Source organism: Schistocerca nitens, chromosome 3 (genome assembly GCF_023898315.1).
Source record: "Schistocerca nitens isolate TAMUIC-IGC-003100 chromosome 3, iqSchNite1.1, whole genome shotgun sequence".
NCBI lineage: Eukaryota > Metazoa > Arthropoda > Insecta > Orthoptera > Acrididae > Schistocerca > Schistocerca nitens.
Window position 1 is genome coordinate 866,453,890 of NC_064616.1, and position 20,180 is coordinate 866,474,069.

Below are 20,180 nucleotides of genomic sequence, written 5' to 3' on the forward strand. Positions count from 1 at the left end.
CATCATGCAGCCTATTGCGCACAGTCTGAGTTGTAACACGATGTCCTGTGGTTGCAGTAAAAGCATTATTCAACATGGTAGCGTTGCTGTCGGGGTTCCTCCGAGCCATAATCCGTAGGTAGCGGTCATCAAATTTCCGACATCGCTGTGGCCGGAAAAAGATGCTGCAAGAACGGGACAAACGACGACTTAAGAGAATTGTTCAACGTGACAGAAATGTAACCCTTCCGCAAATTGCTGCAGATTTCAATGCTGGGCCATCAACAAGTGTCAGCGTGCGAACCATTCAACGAAATATCATCGATATGGCCTTTCGGAGTCGAAGGCTCATTCGTGTATCCCTGATGACTGCACGACACAAAGCTTTACGCCTCACCTGGGCTCGTCAACACCGACATTGGACTACTGATGACTGGAAACATGTTGTCTGGCCACATGAATCTCGTTTCAAATTGTATCGAGCTGACGAACGTGTACGGGTATGGAGAGAACCACATGAATCCATGGACGGCAGCAGATGTTGTTCACGCTGCTGGTGGCTCTGTAAAGGTGTGGGGCGTGTGCGGTTGGAGTGATTTGGGACCCCTGATACCTCTGTGTTGAAATGTGTGTGAATTCCTAAGGGACCAAATTGCTGAGGTCATCGGTCCCTATACTTAAACACTACTTATACTAAATTATGCTAAGAACAACACACACACCCATCCCCGAGGGAGTACTCGAACCTCCGAGGGTATGGGCCGCGCCCCTGATACCTCTAAATACGATTCTGACAGGTGACACGTACGTAAGCATCCTGTCTGATCGCCTGTATCCTTTCATGTCCATTGTGCATTCAGACGGACTTAGACAATTCCAGTAGGATAATGCGAAACCCCACACGTCCAGAATTGCTACAGAGTGGCTCTGGAAACACTCTTCTGAGTTTAAAGACGTCCTCTGGCCATTAAACTCCCCAGACACGAACATTATAGAGCGTATCTGCGATGCCTTGCAACGTGCTGTTCAGAAGAAATCTCCATTCCCTCTTCCCCTTACGGATTTACGGACAGCCCTGCAGGATTCATGGTGTCAATTCCCTCCAGAACTACTTCAGACATTAGTCGAGTACATGCCACGTGACACTGCAGTGACACTGAAATTTCGTGGCGAAATGTTGTTGGTTAATAACAGTAAGTTTACTTACATTTAAATGGACGATGCAATATGAGACAGGGTCACAAATGTATACTACATGTTTTGAATTTCATTTTTCTTCTACTCCATGCGCCTATTGCAACAGCCTTAATTTCATATTCTTTGCTAGAAATATGTGTCGCATTCGAAGATGACTGTCTCGAATCCATTTGACTTCTATCAAATAATGTATACCATAGCAGCTGACTTGTACCAGGGACACACGTTCATGAGTTGTCAGCACTGTAAGACAAATAAAACAACATTTTCCCTATCACGTCCCCTCACCTTGCAACGATAAATCTGCCTCTGCACCCATTTTCGAGCCTTAGGTAAGCGGCCAAGTCTATTTGGCTCAAGGTCCAAATCACCAACGTCATGGCAATGAAACCCCACTGACATATTCGTCTTCAGGTACACTAGCATACCTCCACCTTAATTTCTACTTAGGATAGTAAGAGCCCGTCAGACTACACCTGCCCCTTAACATCAGCTAGAGTTGGTACGGTCATAATTCATTAAATACATTGCCTAGCAAAAAAAGTGAGGCACCCAGAAGACATGGTTACAGGTCACCATTGACATCTGACCATGTCTTCTGGGTACTTCGTACATGTACACACCATCGGTGACTATGTAAATGATAGATAAGAGTTGCAACTTTCGTGACAGGTAGGATGGCTACCAGACTGCATTAGTGTTGTTCGTTTTTTAGTATTATTACCAAGCTTGGTAGAATGTATAAGAGGTGAGAACAGCGTCAAATGTTGAGTGATCACTGTGAAGGACAGGGAGATGCCACGTACTCGTATGAACAAGATCAGCTCCTGGCAGACTTTGAAAGGGCCTCATGTCTGGTCTCCACATTTTCGGGGTATTCGGATGTGACAGCGGCCAAATGTCGGACTACATACATCTACCTCTACATCTTCATAGATACTCCGCAAGCCACCGCACGGTATGTGGCGGAGGGTACCCTGTACCACTGCTAGTCATTTCCTTTCCTGTTCCACTCGCAAATAGAGCGAGGGAAAAACGACTGTCTATATGCCTCCTCCATCTGAGCCCTAATTTCTCGTATCTTCATGGCCCTTACGTGCGATGTACGAGGGTCACTCCAAAAGAAATGCAGACAATTTTTTTTTAAAAATCCATCTTTTATTCTAAATGTTTGAAAGTTTTACAGTGTGTAGATACATCCTTCAGGAACAATATTTTCATTTCTCCACATAATTTCCATCCCTCCCAACTGCCTTACGCCATCTTGGAACCAGCGCCTGTATACCCGCACAGTAAAATTCTGGACGAACCTGTTGGAGCCACTGTTTGGCAGCGTGCACAAGGGAGTCACCATCTTCAAACCTTGTTACACGAAGAGAGTCTTTCAGTTTCTCAAAGAGATGATAGTCACATGGGGCCAGGTCAGGACTGTAAGGCGGGTGTTTCAGTGTTGTCCATCCGAGTTTTGTGATCGCTTCCATGGTTTTTTGAGTGACATGTAGCCGTGCAACAGCAAAACATCGTGCTTTTGCCGATGGTCGAACACGACTCAGTCGAGCTTGAAGTTTCTTCAGTGTCTTCACATATGCATCAGACATCTCTGGTTCAACTTGGCATGATGTCCACAAGCAAGAGTCCTTCGGAATCTAAAAACACCGTAGCCATAACTTTTCCAGCAGAAGGTGTGGTTTTGAATTTTTTTTTTTCCTTGGGTGAATTTGCATGATGCCACTCCATTGATTGCCTCTTCGTGCCATGTTTCATCACCTGTCACAATTCTTCCAAGAAATTCATCTCCACCATTCTGGTACTGTTCCAAAACTTCGCTGCATACCGTTTTTCTTGTTTCTTTCTGAGCCACTGTCAACTTCCTGGGAACCCACCTGGCACAAACCTTTTTTAACGCCAACACTTTCAGTATTCTGCAAACACTTCCTTCCCCTATCCCAACGTATCGTGACAATTCGTTCACTGTGATGCATCTGTCAGCAGTCACCAATTATTTAATTCTCTGCACATTGTCTGGAGTGTGTGCAGTACAAGGCATGCCGCTGTGAGGACAATCCTCAATACTGCCGTGCCCACTTTCATCACGTAATCTGCTTGCCCACCGACTAACTGTACTGCGATCGACAGCAGCATCTCCATACACCTTTTTCAACCTCTTGTGGATGTTTGCCACTGTCTCGTTTTCACAGCACAGGAATTCTATGACAGCACTTTGCTTCTGGCGAACGTCAAGTGTAGCAGCCATCTTGAAGACATGCTGTGACGGCGCCACTCACGGGAATAGGTTGAACTAAGTTTGAAAACAAGCGGGAAGGATCTATCTACACACTGTAAAACTTTCACACATGCAGAATGAAAACTGTATTTTTACAAAAATAGTGTGCATTTCTTTTGGAGTGACCCTCGTATGTTGGCGGCAGTAGAATCGTTCGGCAGTCATCTTCAGATGCTGCTTCTCCAAATTTTCTCAACAGTGTTTCTCGAAAATAGCGTCGCCTTCCCTACAGGGGTTCCCATTTGAGCTCCCGAAGCATCTCCGAAACACTTATGTGCTGTTCAAACCTACCGGTAACAAATCTAGCAGCCCATCTCTGAACTGCTTCGATGTCTTACTTCAAAAATGGTTCAAATGGCTCTGAGCACTATGCGACTTAACTTCTGAGGTCATCAGTCGCCTAGAACTTAGAACTAATTAAACCTAACTAACCTAAGGACATCACACACATCCATGCCCGAGGCAGGATTCGAACCTGCGACCGTAGCGGTCACGCGGTTCCAGACTGAAGCGCCTTTAACCGCACGGCCACACCGGCCGGCCTGTCTTACTTCAATTCGACCTGGTACGGATTCCAAGCACTCGAGCAATACTCAATAGTAGGTCGCACCAGTGTCCTATATGCGGTCTCCTTTACAGGTGAACCAGTTTTTCCTAGAATTCTCTCACTAAACCGAAGTCGACCATTCACCTTCCCTACCACAGTTCTCACATGCTCGTCCCATCTCATATCGCTTTGCAAAGTTACGCCCAAATATTTAAGGGACTTGACTGTTTCAAGCAGGACGCTCGTAATACTCTTTTTCCAATAATTTTCGGTTTTGCAGCCGGGTCCCATCAACATTCTACCACGACATTTCGGCCATCCTCAGGTGAGTAGACGAATATGGTGGCAGAATCTTGATGGGATCCGACCGCAAACCCGAAAATTACTGGAAGAAGAAATACGGCGGGAAAATTTCAGAAGTCACTAGTAATACTGTAACCGAACAATACGGGTTTGTTCTTCCTACACATTCACATTAACTCACATTTTTCCATGTTTAGGGCTAGCCGCCATTCATCACACCAACAGGAAATTTTGTCTAAGTCGTTTTGTATTTTCCTGCAGTCACTCAACTTCAACATCCTACCGTACACCACATCATCAGCAAAAAAACTACAGATTGCTGGCCACCCTGTACGCCAAATAATTTATGTATATAAAGAACAACAGCGGTCCTGCCACACTTCCCTGGAGTACACCTGACGATACCCTTGTCCCTGATGAAGACTCAGTGTCCAGGACAACATATTGGGTTCTATTACTTAAGAAGTCTTTGTGCCACTCACATGTCTGTGAACTTATTCAATTTCTTCGTCATCTGCAGAGCTAGTTGGCATATAAACTTGTACAACTGTAGTAGGCGTGGGCTTCGTGTCTATCTTGGCCACAATAACGCCTTCACTATGCTGTTTGTAGTAGCTTACCAGAACTCCTATTTTTTTTATTCATTATTAAACCTACTCCTGCATTACCCCTATTTGATTTTGTATTTATAACCCTGTATTCACCTGACCAGAAGTCTTGTTTTTCCTGCCACCGAACTTCACTAATTTCCACTATATCTAACTTTAACCTATCCATTTCCCTTTTTAAATTTTCTAACCTACCTGCCCGATTAAGGGATCTGACATTCCATGCTCCGATCCGTAGAATGCCAGTTTTCTTTCTCCTGATAACGATGTCCTTCTGAGTAGTCCCCACCTGGAGATCCGAATGGGGGACTATTTTACCTCCAGAATATTTTACCCAAGAGGACGCCATCGTCATTTAACCATACAGTAAAGCTGCATGCCCTCGGGAAAAATTACGGCTGTAGTTTCCCCTTGCTTTCAGCCGTTCGCAATACCAGCACAGCAAGGCCGTTTTGGTTAGTGTTACAAGGCCAGATCAGTCAATCATCCAAACTGTTGCCCCTGCAACTACTGAAAAGGCTGTTGCCCGTCTTCATGAACCACACGTTTGTCTGGCCTCTCAACAGATACCCCTCTGTTGTGGTTGCACCTACGGTAGGGTTATCTGTATCGCTGAGGCACGCAAGCCTCCCCACCAACGGCAAGGTCCATGGTTCATCGGCGCGGGGGCGGGGGGAGTAGTTAGTGATATTGGTCTGTAATTTTTCGGGTCTGTTCTTTAACTATTCTTATATATTGGAGTCACCTGCCTTTTTTCCGGTCGCTTGGAGCTTTGCGCTGGGCGAGAGATCCTCGATAAATGCAAGCTAGGTAAGGGGCCATGCCATAGAGTATTGTTTGTAAAATCGAACTGGGATTCCGTGAGGGCAGGCATACTCGTCGTCAAAGTTGGGGTCCAACACGTCTGACCACCACAAGGAACGATGGCCATAATGGGCATCAAGCTCACCGCAGCCCCTTCATATTTCCGCCTGCTATCCGAGAACAAGTAATGGACTCCTTGTAACGTTCTGTGTCGTCCCGAACCCTTGGTCAGAGACGAGCAGCAGCCAGACGAGGGAATCATCGTCCTGTGCGTAGTCTGCCGTTAACACCACAACACAAACGCCTGTGTATGGTAGTGTGTTGCAGTGCCCGGAAATCGTGGGCTGCAGAGGAATGGGATCATATTGCGTTCAACCAATTAATCGCAGTTCTGCCGTACTCCGGAAGACTGTCGTCGGCGAACATGACAGCAACGTCTACATCTACATCTCCTTGGCTACTCTGCAAATCACTCATAAGTGCCTGGCAAAGGGTTCATCGAACCACCTTCTCAACAATTCTCTATTATTCTATTCTCGAGCAGCGCGCGGGAGAAACGAGACCTACATCTTTACGTGCGAGCTCTGGTTTCTCTTATTTTATTACGATGACCATTTCTCCCTACGGAGGTCGGTGTCAGCAAAATATTCTCGCATTCGGAGGAGAAAGTTGGAAGTTGAAATTTCGTGAGAAGGCTCTGCCGCAACGAGAAACGCCTTTGTTTTAATGATGCCCGTCCCAAATCCTGTGTCATGTTCGTGACACTCTCTCCACAATTTCTCGATAATACAAAACGTGCTGCTCTTCTTTGAAATTTCTCGATGTACTCTGTTTATCCTATCCCACAGCGCGCAACAGTACTCCAAAAGAGGACGGACAAGCACAGTGTAGGTAGTCTCTTTAGTAGATCTGTTGCATCTTCTAAGTGTTGTGCCAATAAATCACAGTCTCTGGTTCGCCGTCCCGACAAAATTTTCCATGTGTTCTTTCCAATGTAAATTGTTCGTAATTGTAATACCTAGGTATTTAGTTGAATTTATGGCATTTAGATTTCATTGATTCATCGTATAACCTAAGTTTAACAGATTTCTTTTAGCATTCATACTGATGACGTCACACTTTTCATTATTTAGAGTCAACTGCCAATTTTCGCACCATACAAATAACTTTCCTAAATAGTTTTGCAATTTGTTTTGGTCTTCTTCAAATGGCTCTGAGCACTATGGGACTTAACATCTGAGGTCATCATTTCCCTAGAACTTAGAACTACTTAAACCTAACTAACCTAAGGACGTCACACACATCCTTGCCCGAGGCAGGATTCGAACCCACGACCGTAGCGGTGGCGCGGATCCAGACTGAAGCCCCTAAAACCGCTCGGCCACTGCGGCCGGCTTTGGTCTTCTAATGATTTTACTAGACTTACTGACCTGGTGAGATGTCCCATTCTTGCAATGTTTCGGAAAGGCACAACGGTGTTACAACTAGCTTCAAGGTATGGCGAGCCATCGGATATGTCTACAGGTCACTGCTGGTAATGCTTCAGAGAACTCTGACGGCACAACAGTACGTCACCCCGGGTATCCTGCGACCTCATGCATTACCTCCCGTGCGACAGCAACGAGGTGCCGTTTTCCTATAGCACGATGCTGTTCCACAGATGGCACGTGTCTCTATGAACTGTCTACATGATTTTGAGGTACTTCCCGTGGCCAGCAAGATCCCCAAATCCATCCCCGATAGAACATCTGCGAGATTGTTCATAAGTACCCCCGGGATTTCAAAGGACGACTGCGTGACAACTACAAGACATACAGCAAAATGCCACATATCAGTGGATAGACCATCTTTCCAAGTTTCGATTCGTAATACGCGCCATTGCGAAGCTGCCGAGTGCACCACAAGAGGGCAGGCGTGACACAGAATGGCGTACAATGGCACGACGTGTGCATTGTGTATTCTTTAATTCGCTAAATGTGAGTCAGTTACAATGGTTCAGCGATGATTTCGTACCATATATCATGTAAAAACTCCAATGGACAGAACAATCCATGGGTAGTACAACATACTCCATGCGACTGGCTGTTTATGTGGCGCAAAGAGAAATGGCCATCTGGGATTGTCAGCAGAGAAGGTGGAGCATATGCGGAAATCATTCGTCAGGTACCCGAAGATATCGATGAAACGTGAGATCTGAAGTCAACTGTCTGGCGCATTCTATGCGAACGTCTGCATGTGAAACGATACAGGCTGTAGTCGTTACATGCAGGGACTGCTCGGAACAACATACTTAGTCCTGAATTTTGCTGCGACTTGCAGGCGCTACTGGTGGTAGTCGGTTTTCACAGATGTTAGTTGTCATCGACGAAGCCACGTTTCATGGGTATGGAAACGTGAATCGTTTGAATGTGAGTGCTTTGGACACACAACATCCACGTGGGACTGTGGTACACATTCGTTATTCACACAAAGTTAACGCTTTTTCTGCTATGTCCTCTTCAAATGTTTTTGCATAATTTTTGTTTGCGGTGAAAACTGTGGCTGGCTTTGTGTACCTGTGAACATGCTGCATCAGAGACTTGTGCCACTATTACAGCAAGACACTGGATACTTGATTTTGCAACAAGACGATACTTCACAACACTTTGTTTCATAAGTTCTTGATTTCCTCTGTGCCGAACTGCCTCACCACTGGACTGAACATACTTCCCATCATGACTCCCCTCTTCAATGGCCATCGCGGTCATCTAGTCTAACTACATGTGATTTCTTCTTATGGGGTATCAAAGATCGTGAGATTCTGGCTCCACTGCTACTTAACTTTGAAGAACTGCAGGAAAGGATAATATGTGTGGTCACTGATGTCGACCATGATTTGTTGGGACGTGTATAGCAAGTGTTTGACTATCGGGCTGACATTTACCACTTTCAATGTCAGATAAAAACTTGAAGAGATGCTCTCTACTTATAACTATCTGTTTTTTTTTTTTTTGTGTCTCGTTGTTTTCATGTAGTCGTCTCCAGGAAACCCAGAGGTATTTATGAATAACCCTGTATAACTGCAAAACAAGACGAGACACCTGCCAACAGCAATCAAGATCGATTCAGTAGTCACATTAGTTTCGGAACGGAATAATAGAAAAAATTATATTCTCATCTCCCAGTTGAGGTAACAGATGTAAAACTTTTCTTTAGTCAACAGCAGCCCAACCAGTTCTTTGTTTACACAACTGATAGCAGTGTTAACCCACTGCCAGTCATGGTGTTGCAGACTGAAATTTGGTGAGCGTGTGTGGTGGTCTTTGCCTGTTTTACGTGGTTTAGGTTTGGACCATTAGTTTTGGTCGAAGGGTAAATTTTAAAAAAATGACACTTGCACAATAATGACAACACAGTAGTAGTTAACACGAGGCTTTTCTGCATCAGCCTGGTAATGCTCCTGTCAGGACGACTTTGACGTTGTGGTGTGGAGAACATTAGCTCCTTTTGATGTTCTGACCAAAGGCTGTACCTGAACCCAAACGAACATCTTTGGAATAAAATGGAATGTCAGTTGCATGTCAAAAAGAACTTAAGTAAACTTTTTTACACTATTTCAGGAAAAAATTCAAGATTTTTCTGATTCAGTGTATCATGATGTCTAAAGATTAATCTCTCCAATACCAGATTCTAAACGCTATTTTTTTAAAAATCTGGCGCCCTTGGAACGAACAGCAACAGACGTCTGGACATTTTTAGCTGAAAAGCCAATTTCATTTGGAGACCTACTACATCAGCTGTGTGTGTACAATTTTGTGTAGTTATAAAAAATATTTGATGCCTATATATAACACAACCTACATAACTTAGAGATCTCTGATAGTTTATAAATGTTTCCTGTGGTGCCAGCCGGCTGTGGTGGCCGAGTGGTTCCAGGCGCTACAGTCTGGAACCGCGCGACAGCTACGGTCGCAGGTTCGAATCCTGCCTCGGGCATGGATGTGTGTGATGTCCTTAGGTTAGTTAGGTTTAAGGGGCTCCGGAACGCCCTATACTTGCAATGTTAAAATAACGCTTATAAATTACATCTTTCCTCACAAAGTATTTGAGGTAGGAAGTTGAACTTTTTACAGATTATTTATTGGAATATGGGCTACAACTTAACACAGGGATTTTACAAAATTTTAGTTCAGTTATTAAAGATGATTTTTTTTCAATTGTAATGAAAATTCACAACATTTTTTTGCAATTTTTTATTTATATATTCAAAAATATACAGTTTTTGGAAAAAGGCTGTGTTAAATTATGCAGAAAGTACTGTGTAACATTTACTGAAAGTTTGAAACAAATATGTTTGGAAGATCCTTAGAAAACACGTAATTAGTATGAGAAAATAAAAGTTTTGGGAATCGAGCGACAAAGATTGGATTAACTTTTTAGTGCATTCCAGGTCCATAGGATGGATTATCTTCATCCTCTGCAAACTCCTCCTCCAGCTTCCTCTTGTTCCTCCTCCTGTTTACTCTTGCTTGTATTTCTAGAATCTTTACAGCCCTGTCTGCAGCCCGAAGGTGTTCCTTGTCTAAAGCAAGCATTGCTCGTACCATGTTAGAACCTATCTTCATTCCCATATTTCTAAATACCTTGCACCTTACAATGTTGCCATCATTGAAAGTCGCAACAGCATCATACACACCAAAGTGAAGTGTTTCTATTCCAACAAATACAGTCTTGGGGATTCTCGACCATATAACACTATTTACACTTTCATTGGGGTTTTGAGTTTTTCCGTGAATACACTTTTTCAACAGTTCAGGTGCTGCTAAGTCTCTGAAAATAGGTTTTATCACCTCCATTATTGCATGAGGCAGACTATGCTTATGAGTGTACACTTCACCAGTTAGCAATCCTTTGTTATATTTACACCAACTGTCTTCTTCTTTGGGACACAAGCTATGTTGGGGATTTTCGTCGGTTGAAGAAGTATGAAAAAAAAGAGCCCAAACAGCCTTCTTCATTTCGTCGACACTTTGTGTATTTTGCCTAATAGCCATTCCATAATAGTTCTGTATTTTATCAATTACACTGTCAGTTAACCTTCCCTTCCCATCCAACCCTTTACCATCACTGAGTTTTTGTTTTTTGTACGAAGCTTTCAGTCGCCGAAGTCTTGTTCCCATTCGCTTCTGTACGTGTCCAATACACTCAAATTTCTGCACTACAACATCATCACCATAGGGCTTCAGTCCTTTAACATGTTTGAAACTTTTAGAATCACCGTCACCAAGGTAATTAACATATCGCACTTTATCACACGCCTCAGAACGCTGGAATATACTGGCAACACCAGCCACTTCCATTCCTCCACTACTGTCACTATAGTTAGCTTTGCAATTATTTTCATGTGTACCTTTATATTTTTGTGGACATCTACAATACTTTGATATTACTGCTACATCTAAAACTTTCCCTGTATACATACTGGTGGCAGATACTACACCATGAAGAGATGTGTGTCCCCGTTTATGCCAGGTACCATCGAACGCTGCAGTCAAATCTCTGTTACCATTATTTTCCATTACTGCCTCTTCCACAGCGTTCTTCATAGATTCTATACAGACATCTTCTACTTTAGACCCTATTAATTTATTATAGGTCGTAAACTTGGTTGGGGGATTTGGAAGATTCATGATGCCACAGAAAATTGCACCTGCAGTAGCACCCTTACCAACTGAACGCAAGGAATAAACAAATCTAATGTTGTGTTCGTAGATTTTGCTACCATTTTCTTCAGTTGCAGTTACTGCAGCACTGTTCCAAAAGGTGGTCATGTATGAACACTTATCACATTTCAGTTGTATTTCACTAGCAAGTCCTACGTGCTTTATTATGGAGAGTTCCAGACCAACTTCACTACAATGAATACATCTTACACAGTTTGAAAAAATTCCTTTGAGAACCGACATATCAAATACACTCCTGGAAATTGAAATAAGAACACCGTGAATTCATTGTCCCAGGAAGGGGAAACTTTATTGACACATTCCTGGGGTCAGATACATCACATGATCACACTGACAGAACCACAGGCACATAGACACAGGCAACAGAGCATGCACAATGTCGGCACTAGTACAGTGTATATCCACCTTTCGCAGCAATGCAGGCTGCTATTCTCCCATGGAGACGATCGTAGAGATGCTGGATGTAGTCCTGTGGAACGGCTTGCCATACCATTTCCACCTGGCGCCTCAGTTGGACCAGCGTTCGTGCTGGACGTGCAGACCGCGTGAGACGACGCTTCATCCAGTCCCAAACATGCTCAATGGGGGACAGATCCGGAGATCTTGCTGGCCAGGGTAGTTGACTTACACCTTCTAGAGCACGTTGGGTGGCACGGGATACATGCGGACGTGCATTGTCCTGTTGGAACAGCAAGTTCCCTTGCCGGTCTAGGAATGGTAGAACGATGGGTTCGATGACGGTTTGGATGTACCGTGCACTATTCAGTGTCCCCTCGACGATCACCAGTGGTGTACGGCCAGTGTAGGAGATCGCTCCCCACACCATGATGCCGGGTGTTGGCCCTGTGTGCCTCGGTCGTATGCAGTCCTGATTGTGGCGCTCACCTGCACGGCGCCAAACACGCATACGACCATCATTGGCACCAAGGCAGAAGCGACTCTCATCGCTGAAGACGACACGTCTCCATTCGTCCCTCCATTCACGCCTGTCGCGACACCACTGGAGGCGGGCTGCACGACGTTGGGGCGTGAGCGGAAGACGGCCTAACGGTGTGCGGGACCGTAGCCCAGCTTCATGGAGACGGTTGCGAATGGTCCTCGCCGATACCCCAGGAGCAACAGTGTCCCTAATTTGCTGGGAAGTGGCGGTGCGGTCCCCTACGGCACTGCGTAGGATCCTACGGTCTTGGCGTGCATCCGTGCGTCGCTGCGGTCCGGTCCCAGGTCGACGGGCACGTGCACCTTCCGCCGACCACTGGCGACAACATCGATGTACTGTGGAGACCTCACGCCCCACGTGTTGAGCAATTCGGCGGTACGTCCACCCGGCCTCCCGCATGCCCACTATACGCCCTCGCTCAAAGTCCGTCAACTGCACATACGGTTCACGTCCACGCTGTCGCGGCATGCTACCAGTGTTAAAGACTGCGATGGAGCTCCGTATGCCACGGCAAACTGGCTGACACTGACGGCGGCGGTGCACAAATGCTGCGCAGCTAGCGCCATTCGACGGCCAACACCGCGGTTCCTGGTGTGTCCGCTGTGCCGTGCGTGTGATCATTGCTTGTACAGCCCTCTCGCAGTGTCCGGAGCAAGTATGGTGGGTCTGACACACCGGTGTCAATGTGTTCTTTTTTCCATTTCCAGGAGTGTATTTCATTCACATCCGATTCGCCCATAAAACATTCATAGTTTTCACTCATTGAACCAAGCTTCTTCTGTGACGTATTTTCTTTCCCACTTTGACTGCTATGGGCAGGTGTACTTGAGAGGTTAGGTTCACTCACTTGGTTATCGTCTTTATTGTTTACAGTAATAACACATACCTTTGGCTTTCCAACATTTCTCCTTTTCTTAAAAGCCTTCAGAGGATTTCTAATAACTTTACTTTTACTCATTATTATACTTCAACAAAACAGAGACTCAAGAAACAGAATTAATTACGAATATTTTCGAGATAACGACAGAGTAAATAAACATGAAACAATCGACAATCACACCAGCGATATATATTGAACCATCACAGGTTAGCCACAACACATACTTTATCTCACATCACTAAAATGTACCTGATGAACACGGACGTTAATAACAACACCATTTGACAGCAGTTTAACAGCGCCACAGTGGGTCACGCCCATGTAGAACACATTTCAAAAAAAATTTAAAAATAGTTTTTGTCTTCAGAATTGAATAAATTATATATCTATTAAAAGGTAATAGTCTGCAGATTCAGAAAACGCAAAAAAGTAAAAATTGAACTTTTCATGATTTTGAGCCTTTCCGGAGCCCCTTAAGTAGTTCTAAGTTCTAGGGGACTGATGACCTCAGAAGTTAAGTCCCATGGTGCTCAGAGCAATTTGAACCTGTGGTGCCAGGGTGAGCAATTATAAATGTGGGCATTTTGAGTTTACTGTGGCAAATGATGTGCAATATCATAAATAATCATGTGGCGTAGCGAATGAATACTATGGTTTGATAGTGAGGGATATTTTTCATATTGTCACCAATTCTCACATCTACAGTTATTTCAAGTGGGAATGTGAACTAATCATCTTGTAGAAGAAAGTGCACGTGAGTCAACTGATAATGATGATGACACTGAGTGCAGTTCCAGTGACGAATACGTGCCATTCTCAGGTCTGTTGAATATTGAAGGTACGTTTTACACTTAAGATTACATAGAACAAACAACCAAACACCATGCGAATAGGCCTTGAAGGCCCAAAGGTATCAACAGCCTACAGTGTCATCCTCAGCCCTCAGGTGTCACCAGATGTGGATATGGAGGGGCATGCGGTCCGCACACCACCCTCTCAACCATTGTCAGTTTTCGTGACTGGTGCCACTGATTCTCAGTCAAGTAGCTCCTCAACTGCTTCACAAGGGTGGAGTGCACCCCACTCGCCAACAGCACTTGGCAGATCCAGATGGTGACACATCAAAGTGTTAGCCAATCCCGACAGTGATTAACTTCGGTGATCTGACGGGAACCGGTGTTACCACTGTGGCAATACCGTTGTCTAAAAGCACATAAAGTTGGTAAAACAACGCATCAAATGGTCTCTGATGGGATGTAGGTTGCACAGATGAAAAGGCTTGCACAGGACATGTTGGTGTGGAGAGCTGCATCAGACCCCTTCAGAGTGAAGACTACCAAAATCATTACTACTGCTAATACTTCTACTCCAGTTACTTTCATCCAGCTTCTAAGCGCCGGCTTGAGGTAGCCACTGCATCCCACATGATACGACTCCTTTGAGCACTACTTTTCTACATGATTGCATATCGTTATGAGAATAGTACGCCATTAAATTTGTCACCTCAAGACAGTAAGGATGAGATATCGGCATGGCAAATTTCCTCGGTTTTTGAGAGTCACTAGGAATGTGTGAATTTGTCTTTGGTGTGCTAGATGGCGGCGCAGAGCCTTTCTTATTGATCAGTTCGCTTGATTTCTCTAAATTTATTGGTGCTATCTATTCTGCTGTTAACAACAGAGTTTATAATAAAATGTTTGAGATTTTTGGGAACGAATCGTTTTTTAACACCCATCCCTCCTCTACACGCAAAGCGGCAATCCTGTTGCGTCAGTCCTCGATTTTCTTTCATTCTCCGAACTTCATCTAACCTCAAACACCTATTTTTTGTACCTCATTGTCCTGCGTTGCCAAATTTTGTTACCTGTAATGGTTAGATGGGAGGGGGGGAAGGTGGGGGGGGGGGTTAGGACCAAACAACGAGATCATCAGTCCCTCGATCCAAGAGTGGTGCATCCAGAAGGGGGGGGGGGGGGTTAGGACCAAACAACGAGATCATCAATCCCTCGATGCAAGAGTGGTGCATCCAGAAGCCAGAAGTAGAGATGTCCACTGAGAACGTTTTCTGATCTAGTCAGGCGATTCATAATAGTAAAAGCCAGAAAGATAAAAATATAATGGACATCTTTTGTACCGTCAATAACACAAGGTAAAAGCAAGATTAAGGAAATACGGAAGTCAGCAGGTGGGCATTCCCGGGGCTCTGCATGCGACAGGAAATGTCTTACCTACAGCTGTCCACCACCGATCCATTTCAGTCAAGAGTGCCCACTATTCAACAGAGTGCGACAGAAAGGAAGCAAATCGAATCTAAAAGTAATTAAAACAGAGAAAAAAGAGGGGTGAAAGAGTAGCTTGGTTGAGGAGGTAGGGTTGGGGAACCCCCAGACCTAGCATACAATGGGAGACGCCCAATCCCCAACCAGCTGCCCCTTCTCCAGAGGTAGATTAAAACCTTATAACTGAGAATAAAAACCACTTTCACGAAGAAAACTGAGAACCAGGTCAACGATCTGGGAACTATCGCCCATATAGGTGGCAATGAGTCCAGAAGTCCATAATTAGCATGCAGAGCCAAAAGGAGCAGGTGTTACACCAAGATATGAACTATTGTCTGTAAGACTCCGTAACCACAATGTGGGGGTGCCTCGTCACACAAAATAAAGCTGTAGGCTAAGCAGATATGACAGATGCGGAGACGCCATACGACTGCAGATTCCTTCTGGGAGAAGTGAAAGGAAGAATATCATGCTGCAGTAGTCTCCTTGACTGTGCAGAATTTATTACCCATAATGAATAGTTTTAAAAATTAGTGAAAATGTATACTGCTTCAGCTATTTTTCGCAGATGGAATTTTGATCCACCATCAGTTCATATGGAATCGATGTATTACAAAAGAGCGTTATCTAAATGGTTTAAAACTATTCTGATATCAACACTTAGTTCCTTACGGATATTATGGTTGCTAATATGTTGGTGCCGCTCAATATTTTTTGCGATATAATTGTTTTTCTAACGCTTCGTTGAAAAAAACTCTAGTGTATTTTTGACATCAAAAAAATGGCTCTGAGCACTATGGGACTCAACTGCTGAGGTCATTAGTCCCCTAGAACTTAGAACTAGTTAAACCTAACTAACCTAAGGACATCACAAACATCCATGCCCGAGGCAGGATTCGAACCTGCGACCGTAGCGGTCTTGCGGTTCCAGACTGCAGCGCCTTTAACCGCACGGCCACTTCGGCCGGCTTTTGACATCAAACTTCCCAAATTGAAAATGGTTACATTAAATTTTCGCCTCGTGTAGTGTTACCGCATCATGTTCAAAAGCATCACAAATCAGTTTTGGCATCGCGAATCGTGTTCATTCCATTTTGTAAAACAGTATTAAAATACATCGGTTGTCCTCTGTGTCTACGCTTAGATTTTCAAGATACATAACCTTTCCATGATACGCTGGCGTACTTAATGCCAGATCGGGATAATACTTCCTGAATTATGCGATTGCAAAGCCATTCATTGCAGATAAGCACAAAATTTCTCTCTAACCCTTTGTGTTGCATTCGCTTTCTTTTCTTAAACTGTAATAATATTAACATGTAGACTAAAACTATCTCTTGTGGATAGCTAGAAAATTCTACAAATGTTCTTAACTTACAAATAAACTTTTAAAATGAAACTCTGCTTCAGAAACATCCAGTGTGCTACTTTGGCTAAATAACTAAACGTGTTTTATTTTAAGCTAATTTCTAACACTGTCACTATTATAACAAAAAAGTTAACTTAGTATGTGTTCAAAAACTTTAAAGGCTCTGATGGAAATCGGAAGTGCTGCGCTACGAAGCATCAGTTCAATATATATTTAACTTTCTGGATGCATTCATCACACAACGGATATTAAATGATCATTTCATTCAATTCGGAACTGAAGTATACCATCAACAACAGCATGGGGTGTCAGGAATTAACCTCCTCAGATCCTCTACCCTCTAAATTTAATTTTGCTAAAAAAAATTGCGTTTTATTTGATGTTATGGTTGATATTAGCAAGGAAACATTGTTCTTTAAAAAAAAATTTTGATTGGTTTTTTGAGAATCTGATGTGTCCTATCCGACACACGTGTACAAAGCCTTTTGTAGTACAGTGAAAAATATTATTTCGTGGTTTTAAAATGTTCACATACCGAGCATTAGTATTTGCGTCAAACATTATGCACGTTAAGGTAACACAAAATGTAAATAACTTTACATAGATGGGTACTTACAAAATCTCGACATCATTTTGTCCGCCTTTTCACGCATGCACTCAGGAAACAAAGCTCACACTCGTCACTTCACGCGCCAGACCGCTAAAACTCACAGGAATCCATGCTGACATCTCGCAGACGTCTGGGAAACTACTTAGACATGTGTCTCTGGCGTTACATCGGAGCTGTGGCTAAACAAAGTTCACCAATTTGGTGTGTCGTATACGACACGCGGGATCTGAGGAGGTTAATTACAATACCTGAAATACACACTGTGTCAGTTCATGAAGATGGTTGGAGGTTGCTATGAAAGCATACATCCTCCAGTCTAAATCCAGACATGTTCCATGCATGACAAATCAGAGGAAACTGCAGGCCAGTCGAGGACCCGAACATTCCTCAAGGCGTTTCTGGTGTGAAGTGCAGTGTGGGTTCTTGCATTATCCTGCTGGAATTTACCACTTTGTAGCTTGGTCACAAAGGGTATGGCCACAGGTTTTGCCATCCTTGCCACTTACTGACGAGCATTCAGCCTCCCTTCAGCAATTGTCAAATCACTTCTGTCGTCATATCAAGTAGCTACTCCCAGAATGATTCCAGGAGCTGGACAAGTATGAGTCTCGAGAATCGCTGGCTCCCACGACCTTTCACCAGCTCACCTCACTCTCTGGCGTGGATCTGACCGCCACAGACAGAAGCGAGACTCACAGCTGAATATCACAGAATGTCACTCAGTGACCCAGTTGACTCTGGTTCTGCTCCGTGCAAATCTCTGTTGTCTGTGGTACGGCGCCAGTATTAAAGGACGCAAGGCAACTCGAACCTCAACCCAGCTTCCAGCCGTCTGTTCCTGGTGGTTGGTGGTGACACTGCTTGTAACCTCTGTATAAGTAGTTCCGCAAACGTTTTCCACAAACTGTGCATTGCAAACCACTCGACAATGAATACACGCATCACCATTTTGTGTTGGATACAGCTGGTCACTAAAGACATCTGCTCCTCTCAATCACTCAAACTTATTTGACACAGCAAAGTACTCAGGGCAAAGCATGTGGGAGATGTGCGTGTGCAGACATGTGGCAGCAACTGATTGGTGCATCGAAGTCACAGTTTCCACAATTTTCTCTGAAGGGCAGTTCTCCTCTTCGTTAACTAGAGTCAATTTCGCGTCAGTCTTATAAATACACTGGTGTGCAAAGATTAAGGGCAACAGTAACTTTCGTATGATGTGTCACTGCCAAGTAACATAGCTAAGAAATGCTACAGGGTAGTACAGAAGATAACGGAAAGAAATATATATTGAGATGAACAGGAATGACACTTTTATTCAAAGACAATAATTTCAACGAAGTCACCGTAATTTATGATGATCCCCTGCACATTACAAAAGGTGGGACATGGTTCTTAATAGGACATGTGATCACCGTGGACGGTAATGCATGATCTGTGCTGCTATGCTAACCACAAGGTTGGTAAGGAGCACTTGCTGTTGGGTGTTCCATTCCTCCACCAGTCTGGTTGAGAACTGCTGGATAGTTGTTTGTGCATATGGACATGCTGCAATTCATCTCCCCAGAATTGCATCTCAAATCCTATTGAGCACGTTTTGAATGTCATCGAGTGAGATGTATGCATTTGGGTCATCTCTGACAAAACTCTGTGAGTAATGGTCTGCAGTTATCCTGAAACATAATTGTTCCCAAGCTCTGAGGATTTAAGTCGGCGGAACGTGCACACAGTCAATTCGCCGAATATCCTCCCTTTCCAAGAGCTCTCCCACTTGCAATGTTCAATGCGGTCGCGCATTGTCATCCATAAAAATGGAGTCAGAGCCGAATGCACCCGTGACAAGACACACACGGGGAAGGAGTACACTGTGACAATGTCGTTGACCAGACAGTGTATTGTGTTCAAACATTTAGAGGTAAATACACCCACGTAACATTATGGCCGCCCCACACCCCACAACACCTGGACCACCAAACCGATCATGTAAGACCGTGTCACCGGGAGCATTACGTGTTCGCATCTCTCGCCATATTAGGGTACGTCCTGCACTGTTGAACATGCCCATTTTGGTGGGTCAGGTGTAATTGTGTGAACAGGCATTATTTGTATGGGTGTACTGAACTTCGAATTTTCAAATATGGTACATTCACCAGGCAACGTTATTGTGAGAATAAATTAGATTAGATTAGATTAGTACTTGTTCCATAGATCATGAATACGACACTTCGTAATGATGTGGAACGTGTCAGGTTAATAAAAGGTGCCTATACAAGATATTACATCACACAAAATATTACATGACACTTAATATTTGTATTTATTTATTTATTTATTTATTTTTGCGGGTGTTGGGGAAATTACCCACTTACTTTATCCAAAAATTCATCTAATGAGTAGAAGGAGTTGCCATTAAGAAATTCTTTTAATTTGCTTTTAAATGCTATATGGCTATCTGTGAGACTTTTGATGCTATTAGGTTAGTGACCAAAGACTTTTGTGGCAGCATAATTTACCCCCTTCTGAGCCAAAGTTAGATTTAACCTTGAGTAGTGAAGATCATCTTTTCCCCTAGTGTTGTAGCCATGTACACTGCTATTACTTTTGAATTCGTTTGGATTGTTAATAACAAATTTCACAAGTGAATATATATATATATATAT

At 43.8% G+C, this 20,180-nt stretch overlaps 1 protein-coding gene across 1 annotated transcript in view; it reads left to right on the forward strand.

The window, feature by feature from the left end:
• LOC126248903 (transcription factor 15-like) overlaps positions 1 to 20,180 on the forward strand; it is a 78,683-nt gene that overhangs the window by 11,612 nt on the left and 46,891 nt on the right. The gene's annotated exons all lie outside the window — the stretch shown is intronic.